General features: G+C 40.4%; 1 long non-coding RNA gene across 4 annotated transcripts in view; it reads left to right on the top strand.

Annotated features, from left to right (window-relative positions):
- The first annotated feature begins 1,171 nt into the window (after positions 1 to 1,171).
- The window catches only part of LOC109490404, a 58,655-nt gene continuing 40,600 nt past the window's right edge, over positions 1,172 to 19,226 (top strand). For 3 of the 4 annotated variants that reach the window (XR_004628913.1, XR_002143730.2, XR_004628912.1), the window contains exon 1: positions 19,057 to 19,214. This is a non-coding gene — a long non-coding RNA (uncharacterized LOC109490404). Of the gene's footprint in view, positions 1,216 to 19,056; positions 19,215 to 19,226 lie in introns of those variants that run through there. The other variant, XR_004628914.1, reaches the window with a different exon arrangement.

Raw genomic sequence — 19,226 nt, 5'->3', positions numbered from 1 at the left:
GATGCAGGTGGGGGGAGGGGCAGAGGGAGAGAATCTCAAGCAGGCCCCATGCCCAGGGCAGAACCCAATGCAGGGGGCTTGATCTCACAACCCTGCGATCATGACCTGAACCAAAATCAAGAGTCAGATGCTTAACCAACAGAGCTACCCAGGCGCCCCAGTGTTGTAGCTTTTTTGTCACCTTTTTTCTCTTTTGTTGTTTTCCTTTGTGTTTTGATTTTTTTGATAGTGACATGCCTTGATTCCTTTCTCTCTCTTTCTTTTTTGCATCTTCTATAGGTCTTTTTTCCATGGTTACCATGAGGCTTCCATTAAAACTTCTTAGGGTTATAACAACCTATTTTAAGCTGATAACAACTTCAACTGCTTACAAACACGCTGCTCATTCACTCCCCTCTCACAGCTTTAGAAAGATTACTTGCTGAATGACTTCTGTCCAAAGCCTGAACATTACCACTCTCATCAGAACAACTGTCTTTTTGCTGGGCTCTTGCCATAGCTTCTTTGGTGGCCTTCCTGCTGTCCTCTCTGTTCCCCTCTCTTCCACTGGCCTCCTCACTTTGCAAGTTATTCTCTACACAGCAGCCAGAGGGGTCCATCTAACACTAATTCAGATTATATCATTCATTCTCTTATAACCTACCAGTGGTTTTCTATACCATAGGGGAAAAAAAAAAGCGCCAAAGTCTTTTCAGTGGTTAGGTGGTCTCTGTATAATCAGTTCCTGACTCCTCACCCTTGAGGTCACTCAATTCCAGTGACACTGGCTGATTTGCTATTATGTGATCATGCCTAATGTGCTTTCTCCTTAGAGCCCCTGTATTTGCTGTTTCCTCTCCCTGGGAATGATCCTTCCCATATGCACATGGTTAGCTTTCCCGTTTCCTCCAGGTCTCAACTCCAATATTGGCTTTTCTGGCCACCCTGTAATTCTCTACATCTTCTTCACAACTTCAGTTTCCTTCATAGCTATTATGATTCTCTAGTCTAACATTATTATTGTTGTTAATGTTATTATTATTATTTTTTTAAAGATTTATTTATTTATTTATTTGACAGAGATAGAGACAGCCAGCAAGAGAGGGAACACAAGCAGGGCGAATGGGAGAGGAAGAAGCAGGCTCATAGCAGAAGAGCCTGATGTGGGGCTCGATCACATAACACCGGGATCACGCCCTGAGCCGAAGGCAGACGCCCAACCGCTGTGCCACCCAGGTGCCCCTGTTAATGTTATTATTATTTGGTAGTTCATTCTCACAGAGAATGCAAGCTTTATGAGGCCTAGTATTTTGTTGATTACATTTATTGCTATAGCCCCAGTGCCTAGAACAGTGCCTGGCTTCCAATAAGCATTTAATCACTCAATAAATATGTACTGAGTAAATGAATGAAAATACTAATCCATGGATACAGTTAGATATAAACGGAGGGAGCTCAGGGCAAAGCAGCTGGGTCCCAGGATTCCAAAAGTAAGAAATTGTTGTTGATTTTTAATTGTAGTTAATGTTCCCCTCTTACTACATGTGTGGAGCCTGGAGAAGAGGAAGCCTGGTGAGTGGCTTTAAGTATTTGAAGGACTGGTTGGTGGAAGAAGAGGTGAATTTATTCCATGACTTCCAAAGACCAGAACCTCAACTCACAGGAAAGGAGCTACAGGGAGACGTGTTCCTTTTTTTATTTTTTATTTTATTTATTTATTTTTTTTAGATTTTATTTATTTATTTATTTATTTATTTATTTATTTATTTATCTATTTGGCAGAGAGAGAGAGACAGCCAGCAAGAGAGGGAACACAAGCAAGGGGAGTGGGAGAGGAAGAAGCAGGCTCCCAGTGGAGGAGCCTGATGTGGGGCTCGATCCCAGAATCCCGGGATCACACCTTGAGCGGAAGGCAGATTCTTAATGACTGAGCCACCCAGGCGCCCCCAGGGAGACGTGTTTCTTAAGCAAAAGGAAGAGAGAACTCTTTAACAATTTGTACTTTCATGGAATGGACCATTTTGTTATAAGCAGTGAGATCCCCATGATAAGAGGAGATCAAATGGAGGCTGGATAAGTAGTTAGTGGGAGGTGGAAGTAAGATCCAGAAGCTTTGAGGCTTCTTTAAACCTTGAAATTCCGGAATTTTACAAACACGAGGGAGGGAAGCAAGAGTGTCTCTAACAAAGTGGCTTACTATAGTGTGATGGCTATTTATTGCATATTATCTACTGTAACAATCTTTCATAGTTGGAGAGTATTTCATTACATGGAAAAATAAAAAAATTAGCAAACATCTGATGTTGGACATTCAATTTTCCCCATTAAAAAAAAAAATTTACCAACATCAGTCCTGCATTGCCCCCTGCCCTAGCTGGATGTCCTGACAACAGTGGTCTGGGGGACTCTCAAGGACAGCTCCTCAGAATGGGCACAGACTCAGGCAAAACTGAGAGTAAGTCTTTAAAGTCTTCCATTTTGGTCAAACCCTATTCTGTGTTGAATATCATACATCCAATGGCTAAGCCCCAGATCTATGATGAAATAACAAGGAGAGGAAGATATTTGGGGCCCTGAATTTTTCCCAGATCTCCTATGTGCAAGCAACCACTGGGTTTTATTTTGTTTTGTTGTTGTCAAAATGAAAATTCTAATATAGTACGTCTGGTATGGGGTCTGAGTTTTGGTACTTCTAACAAGCTGTTGAGGGCAGCGGACCATTTTGGCGAATAGCAAGGTCCTAGTTCATATTCCGTAAGGGGCCATCTATGAAATTGCCTGTTTTTGAAGTCAGAGGCAGCAAATCTCATCCCAAGCCTAAAAACATTCTGAATCATTATAATGTTTACTGTGCATCAAGAAAAGCAATGACAAGTGCTTACTAATGAAAATAAGCTGTTGAAAGGAACTGCCAATTAGATAGAAACAATTCAGCTTGCATCGCACTATCAAGGACAAAATTAATCATCCATGGTATTTCCAATAAAAAAAGTGCTTTAAGTAAATTATTCAGTATTTATATTTTGTAGTGGTGCATGCTTAATAAAAATTAGTGGTGAAAGTGGATAGTTATAGTATATTCCTGGCATCACCCAGAATCTAGCTCTGTTTTGTGAATCTTGGTGCTTGAAAAATCCTGGCCCTCTGTGGAAGGGACAGAGACTTTCAGTACGTTTTCTCTGTGGCTTTCCAAGGTGTGGTTGGGCTATTTGCAATTAGTCCAATCAGTCTCTTTGCTTGTGAAAAGTGCATGCTCTCAGGGAATCCTGTGCTCACCTCTAGTCTAGTGGTGAACCACCATATATGACAAGTGGCTTTTTATTTGTCTCTTTCTCCCACTCTGTCTTGGGAATGACGCGGGCAAATATCAGGGAATGATATACACGTCTTTTTGATGAAAGAATGAAACCTCATTTGGAAAGAAGATCCATCTGAGAGCCCCAGTCCTGCCATTGGCTGCCCTGTGGATCCCGTCCTAAGCTTCCTCCACTTACCGTTCTTCCTGCACCTGCTCCAAAAGGCCTGAGTCTTTGCCTTCTCACCCCATGTGGGCATTAAATGAGGAGACTATATATTAAAGTACTTTGAAGAACTGAAAGACAAATCTGAGAAAGAAAAACAATGACAATCCTTGGGATATGTGTGTGTGTGTGTGTGTGTGTGCATGTGTATGCATTTTTAGATGTTAAGAAAATACCATGAAGGTCTTTGTAATTAACATACTATAACTAACTGTTATAAGCCCAAGAAACAGACCTAAGTATTAGAGAGAATGGGTATAATTGGATGGCTTAGAAAAAAATGGCTATTTGGTACAACGACTAAGTTAAATCTGCCTTTCACTTTAAATGCTAAAGTAAACAAAAAAACTGGATGTCTTAACTAAAGAAATATTAACGAAATGAAACAAGAAAATATCTAAAAGACAATATGAATAAATGTACTTTTGATGTTGGTGTAGGAAAGGCATTATTTAAAAAAGAAAGAAATCAAAAAAGGAAAAGGGGTAGATTTGAATACATAAGAATTGAACACTGAATTAAAGAAATTTAAAAAAGATTTTCATGTTTGAGACAATGCTGGCGAATTTCTACTGTTGGTAAGTGTGTGAGAAATAGAGACTCTCATATGTTGGTTGGATGGATTGTGAAATGTACTTACATTGCCGGAGTGCAATTTGACCAAAATAGATCAAAAGGCTTTAAGGCTTACATACTGTTTGGCACAGCAGTTTAATTTCTAGAAACCAATCTTGAGAAAATTACTTCAGATGTAGACAAATACTTATTTTTTTAAGAAAATAATTAAAAGCAATTAAGTATTCAACGAATAGGGGTTGACTAAGAAAGCATCATGCAGCAATGTGATGAAATACTATTTAGGCATTAAAATGATAGAGAAGAATATTTAATAATGAGGAGAAATGTTGACAATACATTGTTAAGAAAAGAAGTTCAGAAAGTTGTTCAGAAAATGTGGGTTCCCTTGTTCATTTTCTGTTTAGATGATCTATCCATTGATGTAAGTGGGGTGTTAAAGTCCCCTACTATTATTGTGTAATTATCAATTAATTCCTTTATGATTGTTATTAATTTTTTATATATTTGGGTGCTCCCATGTTGGCTATGTAAATATTTAAAATTGTTATAACTTCTTGTTGGATTGTCCCCTTTGGGATTATATAATGCCCTTCTTTGTCTCTTTTTACAGTCTTTGTTTTAAAGTCTACTTTGTTTGGTATAAGTATGGCTACTTCAGCTTTCTTTTGACATCCATTTGTGTGACAAATGTTTCTCCACCCTCTCACTTTCAATCTGCAGGTGTCTTTAGGTCTAAAATGAGATTCTCATAGGCAGCATATAGATGGGGTCTTTTTTTTTTTTTTAATCTGTTCTGACACCCGATGTCTTTATCAGTGCATTTGGTCCACTTATGTTCAAAGTAATTATTGATAGATATGTATTTATTGCCATTTTACTATGTGTTTTGTTATTTCTGGAGATCTGTCTGATCCTTTCTTGTCTTTGTTGCTTTTGATCTCTCCTTTGCACTTAAAGAGTCCCCTTTAATATTTCTTGCAGGGCTGGTTTAGTGGTCACAAACTCCTTGAGTTTTTGTTTGACTGGGAAACTCTTTATCTTTCCTTGTATTCTGAATGATAGCCTTGCTGGATAGAATATTCTTGGATACAGATTTTCCCCATTCAGCATATTGCATATATCGTACCATTTCATTCTGACTTGCCAAATTTCTGTTGAGAAATCTCCAGCTAGCTTTATGGATTTTTCCCTTGTAAGTTAAGGATTACTTTTGTCTTGCTGCTTTTAAGATTTTTTTCTTTATCACCATATTTTGCAAATTTAATTACAATAAGTCTAAATGGGTAGGGGACATACCCTAAATTAACAGTTGTTATCTCTCAGTTTAAGGAATAGAAGTAATTTTAAATTTTCATTGATGTTTTTGTATTTTTATATTTTGTTCAATAAACATATTTTACTTTTGAACCAAAAATAAGTGTTAAAAAGTGAAAAATATCTCTTACAGATAAAAACATTGTTGTAATTATTAAGAATGAGCAGATGCCAATATTAACAACTGCACTAGTTAAAATCATGCTTACTACGTCCTGTTGTCAACTATTCTTTTTCTCTGTTAAATTAGGTTTTGAAAAAATTTTTAACAAAATTACACGAAGAAACATATTGAATAATACTTGAGTAGTACAGAAAAAATGACTTTTAGTAGCGATAGGCCCACGTATGCTGTGATAACAAATGACCCTAAACTTCTGTTTCTAGTACATAAAGACTTATTTCTCATTGAGGATGCGTACTGTGGGTCTTTGAGTGGGAGGAAGAGTAGGAGATCTGCCCATCTTGGGGTCTTACAGATCTTTACCTTGACTGATTCAGATGCTGTGACAGAGTCAGAATGTAGGAAAATCTCAAATGTGTCAGAAGTGACATATAGTTTTGCTTACAACTCATTGGCCAGAGCTAGTTATGTGCCTCCCCCAATCACAAGTAGCCAGGAAGATGGAAAATCAGGAATATTTGGCAAACAGTACTAATGTCTTCACCCTCTTCTTTTCTGATCTGGGCAGGTGCGTTTAGAGCTAAAATCTGAAAGCTAGGAGGGTCATGAGCTGGCAATTACCATACTCCCGGCTGAAAGGATTAACGTGAGCAAAAGAACAGGGATGGGACAGAGAAAATACTGAGCACGTTTCAAGAGGAGCTTAAAAAAAGTTCTGCATTTCTCTTTTCTCACTGTGATTAATGTGGAATTCTAAAAGTTGTTCTTTGATAATGTGAAATGATTCTGTGATTACAATTAAAAGTTATACAGTGGTGGGTTTTGTTTTGTTTGTATTTTTTAAAGATGCTCCTTTCCCCCTGTTCACCAGCAGTATTCAATAACCTTTAATCTGGTAGCCATTCAATTAACTCTCTTCAATGAAAGAATAAATTTGAATTCAAATCTTGCCTCTATCATTAGCTGGGTGACTGGTACACCTTGTATTTTCTTTCTTCTGTAAGAAGATTAAACAAGATATTTTCTAATACTCCTTTCAGCTCTGAAATTCTGTTTCCCAAGTGCCTATATTCTATATCCAGTAAGAAAATATCCCAGATTTTTGCATCTATCCTGTGATTCAGATTTAGTTAAATGCATCCCCTGGTAAATTAGAAAATGAAAGGTTTTGATGTGGCTTCTGATATGTAGCTTTTCATCTAGGTTTCTAGTTTCTTCATCTCTAAAGTAAGGGGTTTTGATTTCTGGGACACTACAGCCCTTCATAGCTTAAAAATTCTGTATCCCATGCATAATGGAGGAATACTAATAAGAACTAACTAGGATTTTGTACCTTTTGTGGGATTTGTACTTTTCCAAGTTATTTCTTGGGATTATCCATTTGTTATGTGCTGAATTGTGTTAGGTCCAAAATTCATATGTTGAAGCCTTAACCCCCAGTATAAACAGAATGTGACTGTATTTAGAGAGAAATTCTTTAACATGGGTATGTTAGGGTGAGCCCTCATCCAATACAACTGGTGTCTTCAATCACAAGAGATGGGGAGGGGGGAAGGGAGAGGGAGAGAGAGAGAGCACAAGTAAGCAGATACATGGACACCTAGAGAAATGACCATGTGAACACACAGCGAGAACGTGACCATTTGCAAGTGAAGGAGAGAGGCCTCAATAAAAATAAAATCTGCTGGCACCTTGATCTTGGACCTCTGGCCTCCAAAACTGAGAGGAAATAAATTTATGTTGCTTAAGCCAATCTTTGGCAGCCATAGCAAAGTAATACATCATGTAATACATATAAAAATCCTATGACTTTGGTAGTTTTCTTTTTTTTTTAAAGACTTTTTTTTTTTAAATTTATTTGACAGAGAGACAGCCAGCTAGAGAGGGAACACAAGCAGGGGGAGCGGGAGAGGAAGAAGCAGTCTCCCAGAGGAGAAGCTCGATACGGGGCTCGATCCCAGGACTCCGGGATCATGCCCTGAGCCGAAGGCAGACACTTAACCACTGAGCCACCCAGGCACCCCCGATACTATTTTCTTATCCAGTTACAGATGAGGACACTGAGCTTAGTGAAATAAACTGATTTGCCGAATTGATACAAGTTGCTCATGGTCCTACTACTCTACCTTAGTTGAAGCAGTGAACGTAGAAGTGAAGTAAGAAAGCAAGTGTTTCACCTAATAATAGCTGACCGTTTGCTGGACATTTGGTGGCATAATTGTATACACTTTATAAGAATGCATTTGTCATAGCAATAGTCATTAACTACTTCTGTTTAACAAAGTTATCACAAAGCATAGTTGCTTTAAACAATAAACATTCATCACCCTACAGTTTTCTTTGGTTCGGGAATCCAGTCAGCTCTTGGCTGGGTGTCTCACGCTCAGGGTCTGTCACAAAGCCACATGGAAAGTATCAACCGGGACTAGGGTCCTCAAAGTCTTGACTGAGTCCAAGCTTATTTTAGTGGTTGTGGAAGGGATTTCACTCTTTGAAGAGTGTTGTACTGAGAGTCTCAGGTCCTTGTTGAGTGTTGGCCAGAGGCCCTCAAGTTCTTCGCTATGTGTACCTCTCCATATGGTATCTCTCAACATGGCAGCTGGCTTCCATTAGAGCAAGTGAGAACAGGGAAGAAAGAGAGATGAAAGTCTCAGTCTTTGTACAACCCAATCTCACAAGTGATGTCCCATCACTCTGCCATATTCTATTCACTAGAAGCAAATTATTATGTCCAGCCCACCCTCAAGGAGAAGGGATTATACGAGAGCGTGATTGCCAGAAAGTGGGGATAGTGGTTACCTACCATGAATGAGCAAACAGAGGCATGGAAATGGTAGACAAGTTGCCCAAAGTTACACAGAGTCAGGATTTGAGGCCAACTAGTTAACCCTAGGGCCTGTGCTTTTAAGCTTTATGTGATAATAATACTCACTACCCATAGCAGATAAAACGTTATCAGAAAATATGTCTTCAGACCTCTTTAGACTAGAGGAGACAGGCCAAATCCAGAGTCGTGCAGTCCTATACACAAAAGTTGGTTACAGTGTTTTGAGGGCCGAGGGGTCCATTATTTATGTCAAGGTCAGCAAAACAGTTTTTGTAAAGAGCCACATCGCATTTTGAACATCGTAGGCCTTGTGGTTTCTACTGCAACTATTCAACTCTGCTACTAAGCATGAAAACAGACACAGATACTAGTTAAATGAGCATGGCTGTGTCCCAAAACAATTTTGTTTACAATAATAGGTAGCAGGCTGGATTTAGCCTGCATACTACCAGGTGTTAACTCCTGGTCTGAATCACTGTGGACACACTGGTGGACCAAGGAATCCTTAACATTGTAAAAGCTAGTTACTTGCTGTGTTGAGATCTCATGAGTCATTGAACCGAAAGATGGAATAGAAGCCATTTTGAAGCAGTAGAAATAGAAAAAGCTCATGTGTTTTTCCATGGTCCCTAAGCCAAGACACCAATGCATTCAGCCATCACCATTCCTTGTGGAATGACTTGTTTCAACCTGGTGAAAAGAACACTTGCTTGAATTTGTCTTCGGGCTTTCATTCTGCTGTATTCTGGCTAATTATTTCTTCTTTCTGCCTGAGTCCTTTTCCTTTCTTATCAACTCCCTGATCTTAAGCCCAGTATTTTTCACATTGTTGACAACCTCACATAATTCCATGTCTTCTCTTGTAGTTCCCGTGATGTTCTCTCAGGTGAAGGGGCATCATGGCCCCCGGGAATTCCGTAAAATGGTTACGTTCCCTCACTCCTGAACATAAATACTTGTGAACTCCAGGAGAAACCCTGGGTGGGGACTCATTATAGAACTTTCTTAACATTAATAGTTAGCTCTAGACTCTACTAAGTTCTAATTTTGGAAGTTGTCTTTATCACTACAGACAGGATACAGGAAGCAAGAGGGCAAAGTGCTTTGCCTCCTCAAGGAAGCAGGTCCAAGAATGAGAAGTTTCCTGAAGTCCACAGCAACCTCGTAACAATGTATAGCCTTAAAACAAATCTCTAGTAGATTTACAAAACGTAGTTTAAAATGTGAAATACTTATATCGGGATCTCATCAAATAGCCAACCAGCAACTCTATTTTTAGTACGCTTTCTTTCTTACTGGAGAAAATTATCCGCTAGGGAAAAGAAAGAAAGAAAGAAAGAAAGAAAGAAAGAAAGAAAGAAAGAAAGAAAGAAAAAAATATTTGCAGCCTCCGCTTCAACCTTTTAATTCTAATGCTGGTAACAGTTTCAGTAACAATCTGACCAGCAGTTCCCTAGCCCTTTGCCTAGGGCATCGTTAGTCTTTTATACATATTTATTTTATTTTGTTTTATTTTGTGTCTTGGACCTCCTGACACTTAATAATATAATTTACCTTGATTATACTGCAGATGGGACTCTCCCTGAGTCAATTTAAAAAAATTAATGCATTTAATTTTAACAGAAGTGTGCGACAAGACACCAGGTGACTCAGCTAAGTGAAAGAAGAGTTCCTAATTACACTTCTAAATCAAATTGTGCTCTGAGTGCCCCTCTGGGCTTAAATTCTGCAGAAGTCTAGGGTAATTGACGATTGCTGACTCAGTTTTCCCAAAGTGTAAAATGGAGGGTGGGGGGTGATGTGTATTCAACACACCTTGAGGTTTCTAAATATTTAAAATTAATATTCACTACTCTTCCTAAAGGACAGTGTTTAGAGATGCTTAGTAATGAATGAATCTCTTTTTTTTCTCCCCTTAGACAGTTTTCCGAATTCCATTTGGCATCACCTGCTGTTTTATTACACATTTTCTTATAATTGCTTTTGTGAAATCAGGGTTTGTGGAATAAAGAAAAAAATGACTAGTCTTATCTCAAGATGTGGAATCCAGGGTGTACCCCAGCATTATTTTAGGATTATTTAAAAATGGAAGAACTGCATGCCTTTCTTTTTTCTCATAGCCATGTAGTCTCATTAGAATGGATTTATTTATCACATTTCTTTTTATGTTAGTTTGTGACATGTGAATGAATTAGAGACCTTTTCAGAGGGACTTTTTAAAATGAGTAGATGATGCTTTCTCCCCTGTGCCATTTGTTAGTGTCACAGGGATGAAGAAAGCAATTTTATAATGATTTTTCTGAGATATAGTCCTGGGAGGGGTGTGGATCATACTGTCAATAGGCCAGGTCTAATTTCTAAACTTCAAGGAGGAAACAATTGAATTGAGATGAGGCCTTGACTTGATCTATTTTGGTGGAGATGGTGATTTAGAGGCAACTGACTTGGTCATTGCAACTGTTTCAAAAACCTTCCCGCCATTCAGTTGAAACAAGTTTAATGGGTTGGAATCTTTGAATTCTGGAAACCTAGGTAGGGAAATCAAAGAATGAATTCAGAGATGGGTGTGAGTTGATCGTAAATGTTCTGAACTAACAAAGTAAAAAAAGCTTTCACCTAGACGTTTCAAAGCATGCTACTGACTTAAAAAGTGGTCCTGAATAAGTAATTAACATTGTGTTGTAGGGAATTGAAAGTGGAATACAGAGATCATATGGAATTTTCTAAATAGAAGCCTCAAGAGTCGTTGAAATGGGAATTCAAGAAAGGAAGACAATAACGGATCTTAGAATACTAGAGGTTCCCTGTGATCCTGAAAAAATGATGATAGTTGAAAAGGTATAAAAAGAGTTTTGGTCCATTATGTCTTTTTTTTTTTTTTTTTAAAGATTTTATTTATTCGACAGAGATAGAGACAGCCAGTGAGAGAGGGAACACAAGCAGGGGGAGTGGGAGAGGAAGAGGCAGGCTCATAGCGGAAGAGCCTGATGTGGGGCTCGATCCCACAATGCCGGGATCACGCCCTGAGCCGAAGGCAGACGCCTAACCGCTGTGCCACCCAGGCGCCCCTTGGTCCATTATGTCTTGATGCCCAGATTGCACTCCATGAACCAGCCCCATCAACATCACCTGGGAGCTTATCAGCAAGGCACCGTCTTGGGTCTCACCTGAGACTAATTCATTTAAACAAGATCCTGGGGGCGATTTGTGTGAAAGTTCAGCTTTGGGAAGCTCTGCTTCAAGGTAAGACATTATGACAATTTTCCCTTTACCAACAATGCTTTTGTAGCATGGGATTCCACTTCCAGCTCCATGCTTGGAGCCACATTATTTGACTCATATGTTGAATAATATTTGCATAATCATAATCATAAAAATGCTGTTTTATAATTTTAAGTGTGTGCATTAATATATAGGCAAAGCCTGCTACACTTGAGATTAGAATTGCAGAATGTAATGTCAAGGTGATAAAACTTGGCGATTTAAAATAACACCAAAAAACAAAAAATAAACGATAGAGAAAGGAAAGACAGGTGAAAAAAAAGAGCAAATAAAGGGAATAATTTTTTCATATTTTATTTCAAGGAGTCAACAGATTGTTGTTAAAAATTATTTGTTGTATTTCAAGTCACAAAAGAAATAAATGTAATAATATAATCAACAAAATTTGGGGAGTGAGGCAGGGAAGGAAGGTGGAAGGCAGTGTAAATGAACCAAATTCTTTATCCTTCACAGCAAGGAGCTAATAGGTGCTATCCAGGGTTGATAAGTCACAAAATAAAGGCAGTAGCATGTAGCAAATGTGGATGACTTAGAAAAACCCAGCTGTATGAAAAATGTCATATTACTTTATTCCTTCAAATCTGGTTAAATAGAACTCTACTCCCTACCCTGTCAATTTGACAAGAATTCAATCAGAGGATTAGAAATGATCTCCCCCACCTATACCATGCAGTTTTAGATTAGGTGGAATCCACCTCCTCGTCCCCTGGGATACATGGCTAGATTGTGTTTCCCAGGCTCCTTAGCAAATGGTCATGGCTGTGTCCCTGAATTTTTGGCTATTGGAACATGAAGGCCAGTTCCCCTCATTCCTCTTCCCTCCCTGCTGATTGAATCAAGGGGCCACTCAGTTCCTTAAAAAATCTTGTATTTATTTATTTGAGAGAGAGAGCGAGAGAGAGAGGCAAGAGCAGGGGGAGAGGTACAGGGAGAGGGAGAAGCAGACTCCCTGCTGAGCAGGGGGACTGATGACATGGGGGGCTCAATCCTAGGACCCTGGGATTATGACTTGAGCCGAAGACAGGTGCTTAACCTACTGAGCCACCTAGGTGCCCAGAAATACTAAACTTCTATCCTTTGGCCTCAGAAATCATAAAATTATTTTATAATTACATTTGCCTATTTGAATAAAACAAAGAACATGGGGGTTTTACACAAAGCTGGATTTTGGAGGAGTCACTCTTGCTTCTACCCACAAGTCATCATGGTCCTTGATGTCAGCTATTTCACTGTTTTCATGCCATGCTAGGGGATGGACATTTTTGCTGAGGTGGAGAAACCCAGGGACTAGGATCTAAACTGCAGAGGGAAAACCTGAGAACAAATTGCTACCCTGGGGGACCCGGATAGCAAATGGAGGGAGAATGTTCCCTTCATTCTGTGCTTTATTGTATGCATTTAAAAAAATGAAGTGCATGTGATATTTTATGGGATTATCCTTAAAAATACTTCTCTTGTCTCTAGTCACTGTAATACTTTGAAGTTTAAAGAAATCCAACAACAAGGAGATAGATTTGTGAGCTATAAATGGAAATGAGGTGTTGAGATTCTGATTTTTAGCTTAAAGTTTTTTCCTGGAGGAAGGTCAACAGCTAATAACAAGGGTCAAAGAAGCAAATGACAACTTATAGAAGAATTGTACAACGAGGGATCTTGTCTGCGAAGGTCCTTCTACTTTTCTGAGCCTCAGCCTCCTACCCAGTGTGCTGGTCATGCCACTTCTTGCCTCGCCCCTTCCAGGACAGCCATGAGGATCCAATACCATTACATTTACAGAACATTTACTTAGGACTTCATAAGAAATTGGCATGAAAATAGAGACACAGAAATAAAAACCATACTTCTACTCACAGAGAGTGTAATTTCTAGTGGGTGGGATAGGAAGACATGTACAAAAACAAACAAATCTAAGTATTTAAAAGAATTTTGAAAACTGAAATATGATTGTAAGATGTTATTAGTTTTCTCTAACATCATCTAGCTGCAGACTTTCTAGTTGTTAAGGAGACAGAACAATGGGTCCATGTAAATCTCCTAGTTCATAATCAGACGTGAAAAAAAAAGTTGCTGCAATTTTGGCTGCTCACAGAATGAATCAATAGTTCAGGAATGAAATTCTCTTGAAGACAAAGGGAGAAACGTCTTAGTCATTTTTTTAGAATCCGTGTGTTCAAAGCACTTGCCACCTTGTCCCCCTCCCCTCGACTCAGTTCAGAATTAGTTTTTCTTCCTTTCCATTTAGGGGAAAGATTTAATCTTGAAATTGTGTTCTCATTTACTAGCTGAAAGAGACAGAAAAAAAAAAAGACATCATCCCTTTGCCCTTTTAGGGCCTTATCTTCTTCTTCAGGTTGTATCAATGGAACATTTTTTTTATTTTTAAGGTGCCAGGCCTATGTTGGGTCTTCATGCCCATTAACTCATTCGATGTCGTTCAAAATGGGGTTGGGAATGCAGGATGATGCGAGGTGGGGCCAGACAGTGAGGGGCTCTGTGTGCTGTGTTCAACAACATGCTTTTTATTTTCTAGGCATTGAAGTGCTTTGGAAAGTTTTCGGGACTTACTTGTTAGGGAGATGCAAAACATATTCATGAGAGAGATGTGAAGTTCTATTCCAAATAGGCCCCAGGAGCAGTGACTTACAGGCTACGGGTATGGGTTTCCTCTCACTGTACATATTCGGGGGCAGCTTGTTCTATGGGGTCCCTTAGGGTTTGAGCTCTTGCTAAGCCATTCCTTCTTCATCCCCTGAGCATTGTCTTAGCCCCATTAACTGCTGCGTTCTGGGTTCCAGGGAAGAAGAAGGAGAATGTGGGGAAAGCATACACTGTCTGAGCTCTCAGACATAGGAGTGGCCCATGTCACTGCCACTCACTTTCCTTCCACAATAAGATAACCTTGTGGTCACAGCTAACCACAATGTGGCTGGAGAACCAAGACCTGGCCACAAGTCTTTTATTAGGTGTGACTATGGTGGACATCAATAATTGGTTAATAGATAGATAAACCCAAGACGAGATTTGAGGGCCATCTCATCTACTTAAGTTGGCATGTAAAGATCCACAGACGGCACCTGCCCAGTGACGCCTCCCTCAACACAAAGGAGGAAAGGGGCTCCCGAAAGTCTGTTCTATTTTGTTACTGGCATGTCTGGGAATTTATGTCGTGAGACAGAAGGGGAAGATTCAAGACCCAAATCAAGAGGTTGGGAAATGATACAGTGTGCTATTCTTTCTACTGCCAGAAAAGGACTAATAATAGTTGCTATATTACATTTATACTGCCACAGTTTGCAGGAAGGGATTGTCTGTGAAAGTCAAAATAGGGTTTTTCTTCTTTTTAAAGCACTCTTTTTCTTCCTTTTTTCCTTCTAATCGTGAACCAAAAGAGTGTGTGGTAGCTACAAGCCTGCTGTAGTGGGTAGGAGTATTTTCTTTTTCTTCTTTTTGCTGATATTGTTCAGAACAGCTGTCCCCTGGTAATAGTATAAAGCTGACTGACTTTTAGTCAGTTTTTTTTTTTTGTTTACCATTTAAAAATTCTCTGTACCATGTTACTGCTTGCACCACAGCAGACGTCTCACCTCTCCCCTACTCCTTGGTATACCACTCGTTCCTTCTTCCTTCCTTCTTGTTTTTCCAGTCTCCTTTCTTGACAACAAAGCTCTTTGAAGATTTATCTATTCTCACCATCTCCTTCTCCTTTCCCATTTTTTTCCTAAAGCCCCACTGGTCAGACTTTTCCTCCAACCAATTCATCCAAGTAGGTCTTGTCAAGATTGCCAATGACCTCACTGTTGCTAGATGCAGCTGTGGGTTCTCAGTTCCTGTCTTACTTGACTTATCAGCTTTTGTCATGCAAGTTCATGTCTTCCTCCTGGAAACTCTTGCTTCGCTTGGCTTCCACGACACTGTCCTTCCCTGAGAAGACCTAGCTGGGCTCTCTTTAACATCTTTTTTTCTTCTTGATTTCCACATGTTGGACTGTTCCAGGACTCAGTTCTTGGTCCTCTTTTTTTCTCCATCTACACTGACTTTCTTGGTGATTTTATCTAGTTTCAGGACTTTCAATATCATCTATAACCTGACAACTCCAAAGTTCCTATCACTAAGCCAGACTTCTCCCAGTACTCCAGATTCACACATCTAACTCTTCCCCTTCCATCTTCATTGAATAGACACCTCAGACATTACAGGTCCACAGCCTGACTCCTCATCTTTCTTCATTTACAGTCTTCCCATCTGAGTTAATGGCAACTCTAATGACTCAGGTCGACAATCTAAAGAATCATTTGTGACTCACCCTTTTTTTTCCTTCCATACCCATATCTAGCTGTTTGAAAATTATGGAGGATCTTTTTTGAATATGTACTAAGAATGTGACAGTTATTACCATCTGCACTGCCATTACCAAATCAACATTATCTTTCATCTTTCAACAATAAGTTACAGTAGGCTTCTAGATGTTCTCTACATCCCATCCTTTTCTCTCACGTCTGTCTATACACAGAAGTGAGGGGGTGGAAGTCAGATCAAATCAGTCTTCTGCTCAAAACCTTACCTCGGTTTTCCTTTTTACTCAATGGAATTGCCAAAACCCTACGAGCTGTAGCTCACCAGACCTTTCCAATCTCATGTCCCAAATCATTTTCCCTCTGTCACTGTTTCAATCGTCCTTGCTTCCTTTTTGTTTCTCTGCCCCAAGCACGTGCATTGGCCGTTCTCATTCACATCATTGATCTTCCTTCAGAAATCTGCCTCACTTGCTTGTTCAACTTTTCAAGTCTTTGCTCAAATATCGTCTCAGTGAAGCCTTTCATGATCACACTAAAAAAAAATGACATTTCTCATTTTTCTCTGCTTTTCAGCATTTGTCACCTTTTTGTGTAGCACGTGCTTGGCTAGTTTTTTACATTTATTATCTGTTTCCCCCACTGGAATCTAAGCTCCACGAGGGCAGGGATTTTTGACGTGGTATCCCCAGTGCCTAGACAGTGCCTGGCGTATGGTAGGAGCTCAGTAAGCATTTGTTGGATAACTGAATCATTTTCCTGCTTCCTATCTGCTTGCCAGTTCACCCCCCTTCCAACTCCTTGCCTTCCTCCAACACTTTCCCTCCAATGATGACTTGGTAATTTTTCTCTCACCAAAAGTTTAATACTTTCTGTTCGCCATCCATCTATCTGTCTCTACAAGAATTATTTACTGAGTGTGTTCTTTGCATACTGAACTGTGCTGAGGCTCTAAAGGGAGTAAGAAACGGTTTCCATTTCTGTCAAACAGTGGACTGAATCCACCATCTCCTTATAATTGTCTGGAGTCATTGCCGCAAGTGGGTGTGCAGGAGCTTATGGCTGGGTTAGGAAGAAGGGCTGGAAACCATTTGTTTATAGTAGTGAGGTTCCTTTGGGAAATGCATGATCGGCTGACTCGAAGCCTCACCATCATCATCTGTTACCTTGGCCTGTGTGGAAAAGTTGACAGGGACTCCCTTGCATTTTTGGTCAGGCCAGGTAATCACGTGTGTGCCCCTGCTGGGTGTGGGCCTTTGGGGGAGCAATACAAAGAGGCCCTTGTTTGTCACAAGAGGACACTGCTGTTCCCTGAGCAGCAGGTCCTGTAGAGATGGTAGAGCCCAGGCTAACAACGAGGACTCTTCTGTTAGGACTCAGCTCATTGGTCTTCCTTTCTTACCAGCCCAGGTCTGATTCATCCCTGGAGGCCAAGGAGCCTGTGATATGTGGACTAGAATAGGGAGCTTCGTGCAGGGTCAGTCAGCCCCCCACCCCTGTATCTGAGCATCCACCATCCAAAGGCCAGCTCTTCATTCCTAGGGGAAGGAACATGAGCTTTGGAATCAAACCTAGGATGGCTTCTTGGCCTTGCCACTTTCTAACTCTTTGGTCTTGAGCCAGTTAATTGTTCTCTTTGAGCCTTAGTTTCTCCATCTATAAAATGAGGAGAGCAACAGTTGCTTTGCTGTCGTGCTGAGAGGATTCAGTGATTGGATGCTAGCAAAGCACTTACTTCGGGGCCTGGTGTGTAACGGTCATGAACTATATGATAGTTATTATTATGATTGAAGAAGTCACTAGTATTTCACTAATTTGAAAAGTGAATAGTTTTTGTTGTGTCAGTTGCTTTTAGAAGTGTCTCAGAAACACAGAGCTCAAAAATATTACCATTGCCACAGAATAAAACAAGAGTAAGTCATCCTAACAGGGTCCCCAGGCTGACGCTGATTTTGGATCCTTGTGGCTGTGAAAAGGAAAGAGAGGGGCCAGCAGACCCCTTATTCTCTTGTGGTTCCCCACCCTTCCCCCCTCAGCAGGGCAGGAAGCTTCTCACATTTGACTAAAGAAAGGATCGTGCTTGCTGGCTTCTGTTCTCCCCCCACCACCCTGGTCCTCTCCAAATGCCTTCAGCTGCTTTGCACACGTAGGAGACAGTCTCTGGGCATCCTGCCCTATTTACAGTGCCAGTTCCCCAAATGGGCCCAGATATCTGAGTAGAGCTCAATCCCTGCAAAAGCAGCCTTCAGAGCTCAAGGAGGAGGAGGGCCATGGGAAACCTCCCATCTCCTCACTTCACCAATGCCCGAGTCCTATCCTTCTTCCCAGTCACCAGAATCTTCCATTCTAGCTTAGAGCAACATTGGCTCTGAGATGGTGCTGTTAACTGCCAGAGACCAGAAGTCTTTGTGTGTTGTTTTAAGTACCCTGAAAAGTTGTTCAAGGGAGTGCAATGTGGTAGAACGTTTTGTACGGTAGCATGCTTGGGCGCTGACTTAATTCCAGCTCTGCTGCTTTCCAGCTGGGTTTCCTTGGGCAGATTCTCAACATCTCAGAGTTCTAGTGATAATATGTGCCTTCAGGATTGTTTAAGGATTGGGTAAGATGGTTTATTAAAGATCTCAAGAAATATTAGCTACTTTCTGCTATTTCTCTGTGACCTTCCGTAAAACTAAATTCCTTTGAAGAGGAGGGAACACAGGTAAGCTAGAATAATGGCAGAGGGGAGGCGAGTACAGAATCAATGTAGGTGTTATATTAGTTCCCTAGGGCTCCTGTCACAAAGTGGCACAAACCGGGTGGCTTTAAACAACAGGCATGCATTGTTTCATACTTCAGAGGCTAGAAGTCCAAGATCAAGGTGTCAGCCTGCCACGTGGTCTCTGAAGGCTCTAGGGGAGACTCTTCCCTTACTTCTTCTAGTTTCTGGTGTTTGCCGACAATCCATGGTGTCCCTTAGCTTGTGGATGTGTTACTCCGGTCACGTGGCCGTCTTCTGCCTGTGTGTCTGCACATCATCTTCCTCTGTCTACATTTCCCTTCCTTATAAGGACACCAGTCATATCGGATCAGGACCCACCCTAATGACCTCATCAGAACTCGATCATCTACAACGTTTTATGAGATGTATAGCTTTTGAGTGGTAGGACTTTGTTATGTCTTTCTAGAGGGTACGGCTCAGCCCTGACATTGTCAGAAGGACAGAGCTAACGTTTTTTCGCAATGCCTGCATGACGCGTCTCACTTCATCTTATCACACGGGCATTTTATCCTCTCACATCATCATCAGAAGAAGGGTGAGTACAGTA

Source organism: Ailuropoda melanoleuca, chromosome 11, assembly GCF_002007445.2.
Source record: "Ailuropoda melanoleuca isolate Jingjing chromosome 11, ASM200744v2, whole genome shotgun sequence".
Taxonomy (NCBI): Eukaryota; Metazoa; Chordata; class Mammalia; order Carnivora; family Ursidae; genus Ailuropoda; species Ailuropoda melanoleuca.
This window is presented reverse-complemented; position numbering and strand designations above follow the sequence as displayed.